This window comes from Vicia villosa, linkage group LG7 (genome assembly GCF_029867415.1).
Source record: "Vicia villosa cultivar HV-30 ecotype Madison, WI linkage group LG7, Vvil1.0, whole genome shotgun sequence".
Lineage (NCBI taxonomy): Eukaryota > Viridiplantae > Streptophyta > Magnoliopsida > Fabales > Fabaceae > Vicia > Vicia villosa.
In genome coordinates this window covers 14696929-14713601 of record NC_081186.1, presented here as the reverse complement: position 1 = coordinate 14713601, position 16673 = coordinate 14696929, and the positions used below count along the sequence as shown (strand labels likewise).

Genomic DNA, 16673 nt, shown 5'->3' with positions numbered 1-16673 from the left:
AATTTGGATGGAGGAAGCACCCGTGGTGAGATGAATTTTGCTTCAGTTCTTCCTACGATATCACACGAACTTTTTAATTATCCTAACGAGTAGGAGAGGGGAAAAAGATCTCAAATTAACCCTAGGAGTTTGCTTAGTGTGGGGATTCACCTAGACTAGAAATTCTGGAGTTCGGGGGGTCGGTTATACATAGGGAAGAGTTTAAGCACCCTACATATCCGTAGTACTCTACGGGAACCTTCTCTGTGTCATTGTGATTGTGTTTACTGCTAATGATTGGGAAAGTTTCTCCTTTGTGTTAGGAGAAGGAATTGAATTGATTTGAAAAAAAGACAGACAGACAGACAAACTGACTATTTTTGGTATTTTATTAGCTCGCCGAGATTCCTTGTGAACCTCATGCCTACATATCCCTAATGGAAGTCAGAGCTTAATGTAGTTCGGGGAACTAATTAGGGAAATTAAAAATATTTTTTGGTGCCTTGCTTGAAGCTCAAGGTTGAAGCTTTGAATTAAATCTCTGTTTACAGTAAAGAGACATGAAGTCATCTTTATAGAGAGGTATTTCTACTATTCCACCACAAACATTTTAAAGTGACAGAAAAGCTGAATTCATTTCATTTAGATAGGGACCTTACTTGTATGTTTGCAAGTATGCCAGTCGCGTTCTCTTAAATGAAAGAAGGGTTCTCGTCCAAATTAGGGAAAGTGTACAAGTCTGGGTTTGCTTGCCTCAGAGCATGCCTTTCAGAGTCCTAAATGGGAGAATGTTTGAAATTGAAATTGAAATTGGAATGTTTGTTTGTTTGAATGTGGTGAGATAGGAGAAAGATCTCTCTATAGAGAGAAGCTATGTCTATCTATTGTTTGAAAGATTTGATTTTTTAGCTGGCTTGTATGAGGCCCAAGCTTGAGGCTTTTTGATTGATTTATTTTATTGACTCTGGGAGATAACTCCACTGGGGATTAATTACAGGGAATTTGTGTTCTGTACAAAGCCCAGAATTGAGGCTGACTTTAGTTGGAAAGTATTTATTTGGTGGATTTTATTTGGTGTTCTGTACAAAGCCCAGAATTGTGGCTGACTCTACTTAGGGAGACTCTATTTTTGTGCCTTGTATGAAGCCCAAGGTTGTGGCTAAGTGCTGAGGGAACTGAATTTTTGAAGACTATGGATGACTCTATTTTGTGCCTTGTACAAAGCCCAAGGTTGTGGCTGACTCTTAACTAGGGAAGTTATTAATTTGTGCCTTGTATGAAGCCCAAGGTTGTGGCTACTCTGGCTAGGGAAAACATTATTTTCTGCCTTGTATAAAGCCCAAGGTTGTGGCGGACTCTTAAAGAAACTGAGTATGGAGGATTCTATGGGGAAAAGATCCTTGAGATTAGGAATCTTTTGACACAGGAAATGTGGTTTATCTGCCTTGTACAAAGCCCATGGTTGTGGCTACTTAATGATGAAGGACTCACTGGGGGAGTTTTATTATGCTGGAGGATGTATATATTAAAAGATTGAATTTTTTTTGGAAGCTAACCCTTTCCAGGGATTTTTGGCTTAACTGGGGAAATTATCTTTTGAAAGAATGAATTTTTGGAGGCTGACCCTTTCCAGGGGTTTTTGTTAAAATGAAGGAATTTTTGGAGGCTGACCCTTTCCAGGGGTTTTTGTTAAAATGAAGGAATGTGTGGAGGCTAACCCTTTCCAGGGGTTTTTGTTAAAATGAAGGAATGTGTGGAGGCTAACCCTTTCCAGGGTTTTTATTAATGGCAGAAAGATTATCTAATTGAGACTTCTTGTTTAAAGCCCAAGATTAAGGCTGACTCTTGCTGAGGATAAGCAAATATGGATCCTAGACTCTGCTAAGGGATATTGATAAATATAAGGGTGACAGAGACTGTCCATGTCTCTCATTCCAAAAGGTGTACTCAATATGAGATTGGGTCAATCTTAGCTTGTTTAAAGTCTGGTTTAAAGTGGAAGAAACTCACCAGGATAGGCTAAAAGGTAACTAAAGACCTGTTCCTATGTTTATAAGAAACCTGACGGGTCCTTGTATACAAGCTCAAGAGGAAGCTGGAAATGCTTTTAAGAAGCCTGTGGGTCCTTGTACAAAGCCCAATAGGAGGCTAATCGAGGGTCCTTGTTATAACACAAGAGAAAGCTATGTAGTTTTGAACTTATTTTGGCTTTAAGCAAATGGGTAAGAGGTTTCACCGGGAATAATTCCTCTTTGGGTAGATGTATCCTAGTTTGGGTTCTAAGGCTTTTTTCAAGATGTTTCACCGGGAATAATTCATCTTGAGGGTTTGAACTAAAGATCTCTAATTAGGAAAGAGCCTTCACCGGGAAGACATTCTCAATCCTAGGCCATAGTCCTATAATATATATATATATATATATAAATATATATATATATATATATATAGTTTAACTGTCCTAGGGTTTACACTCAAACGTAGTTCTAAACAATATATAAACAGTTTATATTTGACAGTAATTTAAATAAAGACCGTAAATTGAAAACTATAAAGCCTAACCTGGATGGAGTGGAGGCCTTTGAAGAAGTATATACAAAGCCTTACCAGCAGTTGATTGATAACAGTTGAATATTTATGATAAACAGTTAAGGGTTATTGAAAACAGAAGAAGTGAAGATGGACAAAGGTCACATAGGTATCTGAAGAGTTTCACTGGGAATAATGCCCTTCAAATACCAGAAGAATGTTTTGAAAACAGAAAGAAGATTTTGTAAATACAGTTTTTGAAAACAAACTAAGAAAAGAAAAAAAGTGTTGGGACTTACACTCTATTAGAGGCCCATTGAAAATGATTTACTGTTTATGAAAAAAAAAATAAATGAAAATGAAATGATACAGGGTTTTGTTGTCTGAAAACCTTGATCGTTTGTTTAATCGGAGATTTGAAAAACAGTTTTGGAAATTGACAAAAGTCAACCTAATTAAGGTAAAGACAAAATCCATACCTAATTAAGACCTAAATGATTAGGGTTTTATCATAAAATTATTCACAAAAATGATTAGGTTTAAAATCAAATGAAAATGTTTATTTAAAAGTATTTAGAAATACTTAAAAATATACCATTTTAAACCTAATAAAAATACATGAAATAAATAATATTTTTGTGATTTTTTTGATTATTCATAAAATAGACATATTAAATGATAAGTGTATAAAAAATGAAGAAAAAATAATTTAATTTGATAGGTGAAATAATTATGTAAAGTTGTAAGAACCCTAAGAACCCTAAAACTGAAATAATTTTTGGACGAGGATCATGATGGTATCCTTTAATTTTATTTATTCTGAGTGTAACTTAAAATTCGCAAGCATGAACACTAAGAACCCTAAAACTGAAATTAAACATGAAATACTCTATATGCATGATTTGATGCAATTGATTGAGGGTTAATGATCTATGAAGGTGCAGAAACCAACTGGTAACTTCATTTTAGATTTATCATGCGTAAATTACAGAGTTTGAAGCTTTTGAAACTTACCTTAAAAATGGAGATCTGGCTTTGATCAAAGTGTGTTGCAGAGTTGTTGCAACGATCCAGATAGCTTCAGTGATCCTCCTGGAAGGTGTTGAGATGCTTAACTTGGATTGAAAGTGCCCAGAACCTCTTGCTCGACCCCAACTGCAACAGCTCCAAATGAGAGGTGAAGATGATGATTCTCCATGTACAGAAGTGTTTTAGAGGTTTGGATCACCTCTAAATACCTCCCCTAATGTGTTTGAATACTTAATTCCAAAGGAAGAGCTTTGGTTTGAAGAATCCGAGTCTTCTTGCCAAAGAACCTTTGAAAAACTTAAGTATGAAGAAAGAAGAGAGAAAGAAAGAATTATGTTGCTTTGGTGTGTTTAATTACTGAGGTATGCTCTCTTATTTATAGGCAAAGAGTCTAGTATGTTTGCAGAGAGTGAGCCTGCTTAGTGAGGTTGATTTGGTTTCTTGGCTATGAAGGAATTCAAAGAAATATCCAAAATGCAATGATGACAATTTGATTCCTCTTGATCCCAAGCCCTAGCCCTTGATTTAATCTGATCTTTAGGGACTATTTCTGATGCAGAGAAGCCTCCAATTGGCTTAGGAGAAGATTCCTTGATGATTCACCAATATTCCATTTTGTAATGATTACTTAATCACATGGCATTGAATTCTTGCAACTTGGCCAAAAATGATGCAATAATGTATTTGATTCCTCTAAATCCCTTCTGATATGTCATGTACAAGAATGCATCAATTGGTATAGGCATTGGTACAAAGTTTGCAAAGTTCAAATTTGGTCATGACCCATAATTTCACTTCAAATGCCCTAACTTTGATCAACCATATCTCTTAGCTCATAATGAATTTGAAGTTGGTTGAATACAATGAAAAGCCCTTGATATGTACTTCAATTCATTAGTTTGGTGTTTTCCCAAAATCCTTAGGGAAATTAGTGAAAAAGTCCCATAAAGTTTGAAGAAAAACTAGGGTTTTCTTGCAAGTTTTGTGAAGGCAGTCACTTTGAAGCTCCATATCTCTTCAATGGTTGATTTTTAGCCAAAAAATTATATGTGACAAAGTTGTTTATTGGATCAAAATCTACAACTTTCATGTTGGAAGTTTTTTTCAGTTTGTAGGTGAAATTTTGAGATATTTCCTTCCAAAGTTTGGTAAAAACCACTTGAAAACACTTAGAAAATTTTCTAAGTATGAAAAGTCAAACTTTGAATTTTTGATTCTTGATTGATTTTCTTGATCAAATAACTTTAAATATCATATACTGATGATTTAAAACTTCAAAAGTCATGGTTGACCAAAATTTCCAAAAGGTCCAAGGTGATCTTGTACAGTTGACTTTTTCAGGTGAATCGCGTTTCGGGAGATTTCAAGTGAATTAAGTTATCCTCATCAAATGAATTATATGAATGGATCATATTGATTTGTCGGAGGATATTGAGCTATGATTTGAGTTGTGGTACCATGTCCTGATTAAAAGTCAACTATCTTAGTGAATTAGGTCAAAAACCCTAATTGTCAACCAGATGAAATTGATGGCTGTAGATCTTGAATTGAAGTGTAATGCCTTATGGATATTGTCACATGAGCTATTTGGAGATGATTGATCCCTTTGAGTGATGCCCTGGAGCTTTCTAGGGTTTCCCAAATGTGATCCCTGATTTTAGTCCTTGATGGGGCTCAAAAACCCTAGACTGGTGAAGTAAGCAAAATTTGGGTCCAGGTGATGGGTGTCTAATCAATCATAGGTGAATAGAATGAAGTTTTTGAGTCCTATGTTTGTGTTGGAGACCATCTCTTTTATTGATTGATCCTTTGCCTGAGCTCTTTTGTTTCTGAACACCCTTGATTAAGCACTAGATGAATAAGTGACTGTTCTGAATATCTGTTTTGATTTTGATGAAAAGCCTGAAAGTATGACATCTCAGGGGGGTCAAAATTAGGGTATGACAGTTTGAACTAAAGATCTCTAATTAGGAAAGAGCCTTCACCGGGAAGACATTCTCAATCCTAGGCCATATTCCTATAATATATATATATATATATATATATATATATAGTTTAACTGTCCTAAGGTTTACACTCTGATGTAGTTCTAAACAATATATAAACAGTTTATATTTTTTACAGTAATTTAAATAAAGACTGTAAATTGAAAGCTTGTAAAGCCTAACGTGGATGGAGTGGAGTCCTTTGAAGAAGTATGTACAAAGCCTTACCAGCAATTTTATTGATAACAGTTGAATATTTATAATAAATAGTTAAAAGGTTTTTGAAAACAGAAGAAGTGAAGATGGACATAGGTCACATAGGTATCTGAAGAGTTTCACCGGGAATAATGCCCTTCAAATACCAGAAGAATATTTTGAAAACAGAGAGAGGATTTTGTAAATACAGTTTTGAAAATAAACTAAGAAAAGAAAAAGGTGCTGGGACTTACACTCTATTAGAGGCCCATTTGAAAATGATTTACTGTTTAAAAAAAACAGTTGAAAATGATTTGAAATGATTACTGTTGTGAAAACAGTTGAGAAGATGCGAGGTTCTGTTGTTTGAAAACCTCGATCGTCTGTTTACTTTGAAGTTTGTAAACAGTCTGAATTTTGACAAAAGTCAACTTAATTAGAGTAAAGATAATATCTATACTTAATTAAGACCTTAATGATTAGGGTTTTATCACTAATAATATTTATGAGATATTAGGTTTTGAAATTTCAATGAAAACATGTATTAAAATATATTTAAAACACTTAAAAATAATACCATTTCTAACCTAATAAAAATATATAAAATAAATAATATTTTTGTGATTTTTTTGATTATTCATAATATATATATATATATATATATATATATTGATTAATAAGTGTGTGAAACATGAAGTGAAAATGATTTAGTTTAATAGGTGAAATAATTGGTTGAAGTTGTGAAGAAAATAAGTGAGAAAAGTGATAAAAAAATGGTTTTGGCCCTAGGGAGGCTCGAACCCACGCCCTTAATGACCAACATTCAAAACCTGGCCAACTGAGCTACGCGCTCAGTTTGTATAACATACGCAACGAATTGATTATATTTAAAAAAGACCCAGGAGATTCAAATTTGCGCGCCACCGTAGTCATCTTCTTCCTTGAGCTCGTGAGAATTCAAATTTCTAACTCTCTGGTTTCTCAACCAAATGGTATGATGTAAACATCAATTTTGCTCGTTTTTGGACGAGGAACATGGTCATGGGTTCAGAATTAATTTATTCTAAGTGTAACTAACGAATTTCAGTATGAACACGAAGAACACGTAAACCCTAATTTTAAAATTAAATGATGCATAAGATGAATAAATGAATGATGATAGAGGGTTTTCAATCCTCTGATGATGATGAACAAACTGGTATCGAGATATACAAGAAAGAGTACTTGAATAATTGAGTTGGAGCTTGAAAACAATACCTCTGAAAATGGAGGTCGTGAGCTTGATGGAGAACACCTGGGCTTGTATGAACGATCCTAAAAGCTTCCTTGGGACTCAGTGATGCTAATTGAATACTTATTGTGACTTGAATACCTCAGAATTATTCCACCCGACCCCTTCGATTTGAGCTTCAAGTGAACATGGAGGTTGATGAATCTGCAGTTACAGATGAGCTGCGACCATCTGAATAGCTTCACCACACCCTAAGGAACATGTTTGGATGCTTGGATTTGCTTGACACCTTCTGAATTGCTCTATGGACCTCCAACTGCACGGGCTCCAAAATGAAAGCAACAATGGTGTTCCTCCACTTACAGAAGTGATCCAGGTGCTTGGATCACCTCAAATGAACCCCCTTGAGATGTTAGAATGCTTACTTTCCAAAGAAGAGCTCTGGTTTGAAGAAAACGATTCTTCTTGCCAAAGAACTTTGAAAAACCATAAGCATGAGAGAGAGAGAGAGAGAGAGAGAGAGAGAAGGAGAAAGCAAGGAATTGAGTTGCTTTGGTGTGATTAATATGAAGGAGAGCACTTATATTTATAGGCAAATGGTTCTGTACAGATTGAGGGAGTGAGCTTGCTTAATGAGGGAGTTTTGGTTTTCTTGGCCATGAAGGAATTCAAGGAATATCCAAAATGCAATGATGGCCAAAACGAGTTTAGCTCCCTATCCACTGATTCCATCTGATCTTAGAGAACATTTCTGATGCATAATGAGCTCTAATTGGTTGGTGAGAAGATTCCTTTGATGATTCATCCATTTGCCATAAATTCCCAAATGTAATCATTACATAATCACATGTTCTTGTTTTGGGAATCTTCCTCAATCCTTATGCCATGGTGAAAATGAATGCATGGTATGTTTGCAGATGTGTTATGGGTCGTGTAGCATCCATTTGTGAAGTCATATGCACAAAATTGCAAAGTTTCAAAATGATGCATGACCTATAATTTTCCTTCATGAGGCCAACTTTGAACAAGCATAACTTTTAGCTAAAAATGAATTTGGAGAAGGTTGAGCACAATTTGGAAAGCCCTAAACATCTACTTCAATCCATTAGTTTGGGGTTTCTTCAGAATCATTTGGGAAAATTGTGAAAAATGAGCTCAAAGTTGGAAGAAAACTAGGTTAAAAACACTTAGAAAAAATTTCTAAGTTTTTATGACCTAAAGCTTCCAAATTCAAAATCTCTTAAATGATTGATTTCTTGAAAAAAGTTGCATTTTAAGATGTTGTTTTATTTTGCAAGATCTACAACTTTCATGTTGGAAGTTTTTTGAGTTGTGTAGGTGAAATTTTGAGTTCCCACAATGCCCTTAAAAACCCTAATTCCCGACTTTTTGATCCTTGGTGAATTTTCTTGAATTTCTTTGTTCAAATGACTTTAATAATCATATATTGATGATATTGATCCTTAAAAGTCATGGTTTGACTAAAAAACCTAAAAGTCAAAGGTGATCCTGTACAGTTGACTTTTTCAGATGAAGTGAGATTTTGGACTTTTGTGATGAACCAAGTTCTCCTCCTCAAATGAATGATATGAATGGACTATTTTGAGATAATAGAAGTTCTTGAACCATGTTTTGAGTTTTGGGTTCATGTCCTGATTAAAAGTCAACTGTCCAGGTGAATTAGGTCAAAAACCCTAATTGTCGACTAGATGAAATTGATGACTGTGGATCTTGAATTGAAGTGTATGCCCAATGGATGTTGTTATATGGATCATTTGAAGATGATTGAAGCCGTTGATAGATATCCTAGAGCTTTTTAGGGTTTCCCAAATGTGATCCCTGATTATAGCCCTTGATGGGCTCAAAACCCTAGTCTGGTGACCTGGGTAAACCTGAGCTCAGATGACTGGGTGTCTAATCAATCATAGGTGAATAAAATGAAGTTTTTGAATCCTATGTTTGTTTCTGAACACCCTCGATTAAGCACTAGATGAACAAGTGACTGTTCCGAGCATCTGTTTTGATCTGATGAGAAGCCTGAGGATATGACATCTCAGGGGGGGTCAAAATTAGGGTATGACAATGTCTTATGCTCATTTGCTTCCATGCTTGCTTTATTTGCAACTGGTGATCTCCGTGTTGTGTGGTTGTCTACAGATTCTATGATTGATGACGATGACACTAGGTGAGTTCTATTTTGGGGCACCTGGTCGTGATGTTAGGATCTTCAAGTCTTTGAAATTTTTTGGGGCTCCCGACCGAGGGATAAGAAAGACCATTCTGTCTTGAGCATTGCACCATTTGCGTTGCTCGAATCCCTAAAGCACTTACAAATTTCATGTGACTTCGCCGGAATCTTCTGCCGAGCAATAATCCAAAGTGTTCTATCGAGACACCTCTTATTATCAAGGTTCTGCTTCATATCCAGAGTCACCTCCTCCAAGAGTTTCCTCTTCAGCAATCTTTGCTTGTCAACAGAGACGGAAATAGTATAAGAAGCAAGTTGATGTAGTCTCAATGCCTGGTATTCAGTTGCTTCCTTGCTTGATGGAATTTTAGTCGGTTAAGATTCTCCTAATGTCAGGCCTTACGAGGTGTTGAAGTACAAAAAGTCCAGGACTTGCTCGATACAAAGATGTTTGAGTTTATTCATAATGGTTTCCACTGGATGATCCCATTTCATCTTCCGCAAGTAGAATGTTTGCTCTTCCTCGAGGAGTAACTCATGAGAATCACTTGCAACTTGTACTACCAGAGGCTTCCTTCCCAACAACCGTTGTATGTTCCAAGTCAGGATTTTGATAGCCAAGCGTCAAAGGTTATTTGTTGTTCGCTGATAGTAATACAAGTTTCCTCCATTCATGATGGTGTTTTCTATTTCAGCAGCTATGTTTAGGGCTCCCGACCGAGGGATAAGCAAAACTCTGTGTTCTTGAGTTCGCATCATTGGCAGCTCAAATCCCTAAAGCATTCACAAACTCCAGTCGCTGTTTTTTGGGGCTCCCGACCGAGGGATAAGCAAGACGCCTTGTATCATGAGTTTGTGCACCACTTGCATGGCTCAAATCCCTAAAAGCTAGACACTTGCAACTTCTGTATGACTTTGCCGAAATCTTCTTCCAGGAAGTGATCTAAAGTGTTCTACATGAACATATGCAATGCTTGGTGTGTTTTCCACTATGGGGCACCTGGTTATCCGATTGAAGACTGTAAGTCATTCAAAGACAAGGTTCAAGATCTGATTGACTCAAAGGCTATCACATTTGCACCTGAAGGCCAAAATTGAAATTCTTCTTTTACTCAGCGGATCTTCGGAAGCAATAAGTCTATACGGAGAGGATCTCCTCAACATTGGCAAGTCCTTAAATCATCACGCATGTTCATGTATAAGCTTTCTTGTTTTGTTCAATACTGTTGCATACAAAACTTGTTTGTTTTTGAACTATAATCATAATGCATTGGATATGTTTGTCTTGAAAAAATCCATTCGCTTTTGCTCTTATATGTTTTTCTATGCTTTTTGTGGTACTCAACTCTTGTTAACAAAGCATGATAACTCCGTAGGGAGAATGATGAAAATAATACCAATAACCTCAAATGATATGCTTTTGAGTAAAACCCTGTTGATGATGTACAGGCATTGTTTCAAATTCTCAAACACTGGAGATATAAGGGAGTGAAACCCTCGTTAACCCCTTTGAGCCTTGAAGTTGGAGTTTCTTTTCTATACGAAAAAACCCTCACATTTCACCCAGGGGCAAGGTAGTATTCAGTTAACCTGGTCGAGCATTCAAAATTCATCAGAAGCACACATCTAAGGATACAACAATGGCTATCTTTCAACAGATTGAGGAAAGTCAAATCTACAACGATTATCCCTCACCTCAGGAGGTCAAGACATCAAAGTTATCCCTTACATCAGGAGGTCGAGACCAACATCAAAGTCGCTGTGGTTTATCCCTCACATCAGGAGGTCAAAAGATGATAATACCAAAATGGTAATTCTTCATCAATCAAGAACTCAGGCAGTCACAATCTCTTCAAACAAATCAGAGATTCTGGATCACATGACTTGTTCAAAAAGAAAAGAATGAATCAAAAAGAAAAAAAAAAAAAGAGCCCGCTAAGTCAACAACTTGAAAACATGTGACTTAGACAAAAGTTAAGGCATCCCGCTGGACATCCAAATCAAAATTCAAAAGAATTTGTCCAGGCAAAAATTAGGGAAACAAACAAAAAATAAAAGAAAAGCAAAAGCGAAAAAGAAGGATTACAAAATAAAGATCGTCAGCAAAGAACAAAGTCGTGTGATCAGACACCAAAAACAAAAGGTAAAGTGATTGCCGTGTCCGGAAGACCTAATCAATTCCTCAACCATCTCAAGTTCCTCTTGAAGGATGAATGCTCACATCGAGTTAATTGAACTTAGGATTGGAGAACATCACGAAGGGGGTGGGCACCAAATAATTTGAGCCTAAAAATCTTTTTCTCAAACCGTCAACCTGGCCATGTTACAACCCTTAAAAGTCCTAACTGAAGCATGGGTTAATTCGAAAGCAGGCTACACATGAGAATACGGTAAGCTGACTCCTAGGAGATCCATTAAATGCTTGAGTTGGTATCACGCCATCCTCACAATCATACGAATATGCAGAACACTATGAAAGCCAATCCCTGTTTGGTCTCTTTGAAGTCAACACTTGCTTGACCTCTTAAGCTCACTTCCTGGTGGCACTCTCTCGGAAAGTCAATGCCCGTTTGATACTTCGGCCGATACTTGTTTGGTATTCTAATCACTGCTTTCTTATCAACTCATTGAATCCATTGCCCGTTTGGAAGATTACAAAGCCAAGAGGTCGGACAATCTGTGTGCTCTTGCATTTGCCCATTGTGGGTGAGCATCACTATCCTCTGCCATGTGAGGAAACCTCGAAGACGTCATGCTATATCCTGGGGCATTTTCATCTGTTTATCTCGCAGGTACATCCTTTCGAGTGCACTATGATGATGCATCAGCAGATCTAGCCGAGTGAGAGGTTCTCAGTCCCCAGCTGAGTACATTCAGACGAGGTTTTCTTTGTTCTAAGATTCTCATCCACTCAGCAAAGCACATTTCAACGAGATCTCCGTGCTTCAAAAGCCTTATTCCCCGGTGGAATGTCTTCTCCCTAAGTTGAATCATGATTGAATAGTATCTGATTCCCCAGCAAGCTCATAATGAGGTTCCTTGTCCGAATGCCTCATTTTCCCCAGTGGAACGTTTCTCTCTCCAACAGATTGACCAGTTCTCCCCAAGAGAGTCATCTTATTCCCTAGTGGAGTGATCTTAATAAGAGGTTCTTATGCCGAGTTCCTTTATCCCCAGCGGATTTCTTATCTCCTTAGTGGATCGTTATGCGGAAGTATTCATCTTCTCCACTGAGTCTCTCCTCAGCAGAGTTTCACGTGCATCCTCAGCATAATCTGTGTCCGTCAAGGATCTCCCCAGCGGAACGCGTCCTATACAAGCAAGTTGGTCACTCCCCATCAGAGTTGTTTCCATGACTTGCCCTTATCTCAATATCCCCAATGGATCGAGAATTTGCTTCTCCTATGAAGTTTCCATGGTATTCCCCAAGCAGTCAGTCGGGATTTTCTTATCCCCAAGCGGGATTTATTTCCCCAGCCAGAGCTCGCGTCTAGATTTGATCGTCTCCAGCAGATTTCTGATCCATCTTTGTCAGCTCGCAATGGTGACCCTTGGTCACTCATCTTGTCCTCCCCGCAGAGTTCTATACTCTCTCCAGGATTGCTTAAGCAATTCAGGGCTCATCCGTTGTCTCCCTAAGCAACATCTGAATCATGCATCATTCGCATTGCATTTTCAAAGCGTATAGCGTCTTCCTTCTCAGGAACGTTATTCCCTAAACATTCATACATGCATCATGCATAAATCATATCATATCTGTTTCTTTCTACAGGAAATTCATCAAGATATTCTAATGCCTCCCAGAGAGCAACTCGCCTAATCATTACAGGCGCTTATCCTGATGTCTAAATTAGAAGAAGTTTGTCTCCCTCTTTATGACATTGTTAGATCCGATGAAAGTCATGCTTATTCCCGATGTCCCCAGATCGGTTGAAGATATCTGTTCCTATCCTAATGCCCAGATTAGTTGAAGGAATCGCCTCTGGATCTCCCAAGATCTTCCGAAGGAGCTAGCCCACTGATGCCTCAGATCAGTCGGAGATATCTCTTGATGATTTATTTCATCAGAAGAGGACTGTCTATTATTCCTGATATCGCCAGGTCAGTTGAAGACACTCCTATTCCCGATGTCCCCAGATCGGTTGAGGATATTTGTTCTTATCCTGAAATTCAGTTCAGTTGAAAGAACCGCCTCCGGATCTCTAAGATCTTCCAAAGGAGCAAGCCCTCTGATGCCTCAGATCAGTCGGAAATATCCATTCCCTGACGATTTAGTTCATTCAGAAGAAGATATGTCTGCTCAGTCCTGATGTCCCCAGATCAGTTGAAGACAATCTTGATTCCCGATGCCCCCAGATCGGTTGAGGAGGTCCATTTTCTTCCTGATGCCCCCAGATTAGTAGAAGGCACAATCCTGATGTTTTCGATCAGTTGAGGACTTCCACCCACCTGACGATTTATTTTCGCTGGAAGAAGATTTGCTTGCTCAGTCCTGATGTCCCCGGATCAGTTGAAAGCATTCTTTAAAATTCCCGATGCCCCAGATCGGTTGAGGATATCCATTTCCTTCCTGATGCCCCCAGATCAGTAGAAGGACACAATCCTGATGGTTCCGATCAGTTGAGGATGTCCACCCACCTGACGATTTATTTTCGTCAGAAGAAGACGTGTCTGCTCGGTCCTGATGTCCCCAGATCAGTTGAAGAAATTCTTGTTTCCGATATTCAGATCGGCCAAAGACGTCTTAATCGTTTTGATATATAGATCAACCGAAGATGTCGACCTTCTCTTAGTGCCCAAATCGATTGAAGCTTTTTCCCTCAGCAATGGGGTTGCCTGGTCTTTCTTGTTGCGAGTAGGATCATTTAATTATCAAGAGCGCAAATTTTCGAGTTCATTCTAGTATTCAATCTCCTTCCACCTCAGCGATTCGAAACTTTCGTTTCTCACTCGTCATGTTTAAGAAGTTTGAATAGGGGCAGCTGTTGCACCAAAAAATTTGTCCTCTTTCTCCGTGCCATAAGTTATAAATGAAGTTTATTTCTTCATTCGAAAATCATAGGAAAATAATAAAGAGTTTCTTATACGTGGTGGCCGCGATCGTTAATTGGGCTGAGATTCATTGGATTACACGTTGATATGTTCTTATGTGCTTCAATCCTTATCTTCTCCAAGGATTCCTTAGGGCGTTATTGTTATGTTGATTTGGAGTTCGAATGCAAACCATGGCATAATGAAGTGAAACGGTAATCAAGGCTATTGTTTGTCAACTTTTAATGTAAATAATTTGGTTCATTGATTGAGTTAGGATTTCGTTGAAGCGAAGTTCATTCAAGTGAGATTTTGAGTTCTTTATAATTCAAAGATTGGATCGAGGTTCTTTAAAGTGTGCGGAGATTGAAGATTAATTCATTTTGGTTTGTTTGATATGCAATCTACAAGATCAAAAATTCATCATAATATTCATTCAAAAGTTCATCGATTCTTTATACCATTTGATAATAATGATCAATTGTGCAAATTGGCCAAAGAAATTTGGATACAAAATTGGAAGTTTATTAAACTTGAATTCAAACAAAGTCCCCAAAAGAAATTTACAAAAATAAAATCACATTACACTTCATGAGAATTTCACAAAGAAATCATTACAAAAGAAGTCAAGTTCAAACCAAACTTCTTCACCACTGACTCTCTGCAGTAACAAACCGCCCTGCACTAAAAGAACCGGCCTGCATTACTAAAGATTAAGCCGCATCAGTTTGAAAAAGGAAACAAAATATCATGGAATCGATTCCGGTTCAGCACTAAAAAAGGGTTCAATAATTCCTCAAACCGAAACAAAAACCGGGCCCTTCATCGAACCTTGCATCAGAAGATCACATAGCAGAAAAAGAATAGCATGTAACAGAATTTTGGGGCACAGAAAAAATGTCATAACAGAATTCTCACCATAACTGAACTCTCTCATCTTCAATCTTCATCTTCATACTCAATCTTCTTTAGAACCTTTCTCTCCAAGAACCTTCATCATTCATCTTCACCGCAAAATCCATCTTCATCTTCTTCACAAAATTCAACAAAACCTGAACAGAAAATCTTCAATAAACTCTCTCTCGATCCAACCTCATAACAGAATCAGAACAATCAACAAAGGAGAAGAAAGAAACCTGTAACAGAAAATCGTAACTGAATTCTCCGATCCACCTTCATCTTCATTGTTCACCACCTCTCACCAATGGACCACGAAACCTTCACTCTTCTTCATCTCTGCGGGAACCGAATTTCAACTTCCCTCAATAATCCTCACCAAAACAACCTTCACTCTCAAGGAACCTTCTTCCGTCTTCTTCAAGATTCATCATCATCAAAATTATCTCGATCTCCTTGGAATCTTTCTCCCTCAATTTCAACAATCTTCATCGAACAAGAAAATTCACCAATCACAAACTCAGAAAATCACCAACAACCTTCATCGACACCTTCAAATTCTTCTTCATCTTCGTGGAACCGATTCTCCAATCTTCATCGCTACATTTGTCAATCCGCAACAGTCTTCAATCATCATCATGATCTAACACGCAACAACAATCTCTAATCATCAACGAATTTCAAAATCGACAAATCGACAACAACGCATCGTTCATCAACCATTCATCATTCTGCAAAAACATCAACAAGTCATAGAGGCAATTACACAAACGTGACGTAAACGGCAAACACAGAGAAGAGTAGGAGAAGAAGAGATCGAACAAAACAGAAAAGGTAGAATCGAGAAGACGCACTGAAACTCATTTGTTACCTGGAGTCCTCATCGTCATTGTGGCTTCCGAATCACCGCCGAAATTTCTCATCGTTGTTGAATCGGGGAGTAGTCGAGAGAGATGAATGAGAGGTGAGGAGGTTTTGTCGCTCAGGTGGTGGCCGAGTGAAATTTCGCCGGAGAAAGGAGGGTCCGGCCGCCGCGAGTTGAAAAGAAGAAGACGCTGTCGGTCACAAGATGAGAGGAAGTCAGCCACCGCCGCGCCATGTTATTGCTTGTGAGGAAGAATGTTTCTTCAGATAAGTTCAATAGCCACATTTCTAACCTAATTCCCCTTTCATTTTGTTTTTGATTAGAAACTGGATCAATTAAGTTTAATGTAGGTTTAATGGAGATTAATGAAGTTAAATTGGTGTTAATTAAATCAAAAATCTGAATCAATAGAAACATGAACCTAGATCAGAAACTTGGGCCACCGAATCTCATTCACTCACCCCTTACTCTGGCCCAATCATGCCTTTTTGTCACAAAAAATCTGAATCCATGGATCCCCTTGGGCCTTCCCACACGAAAATGATGTCTACACCCCCAGAGAGGCCTATACGCCTCTCACTTTTTCTGAATTGGACAAAAATAAATCTATCTTGGGCCATCTACCTAGGCCTGCGCCCCTTACTGCTCTCAGCACCATCAATTTCAGACTTTCACCCCCTGTTTCACTTAATTTCTAGTTAGATTTAGCTTTTCTTTTTCATATTTTCCTTGGAGAATAAATTACAT

At 37.8% G+C, this 16673-nt stretch overlaps 1 long non-coding RNA gene across 1 annotated transcript; it reads right to left on the bottom strand.

Annotated features, from left to right (window-relative positions):
- Positions 1-14657: 14657 nt before the first annotated feature.
- On the bottom strand, positions 14658-16260 carry LOC131620331 (uncharacterized). The gene is made up of 3 exons (XR_009289076.1): positions 15933-16260; positions 15301-15792; positions 14658-15216 (listed from the first exon to the last, which is right to left on the bottom strand). It is a non-coding gene; the product is annotated as an uncharacterized LOC131620331 (long non-coding RNA).
- Positions 16261-16673: the final 413 nt, after the last annotated feature.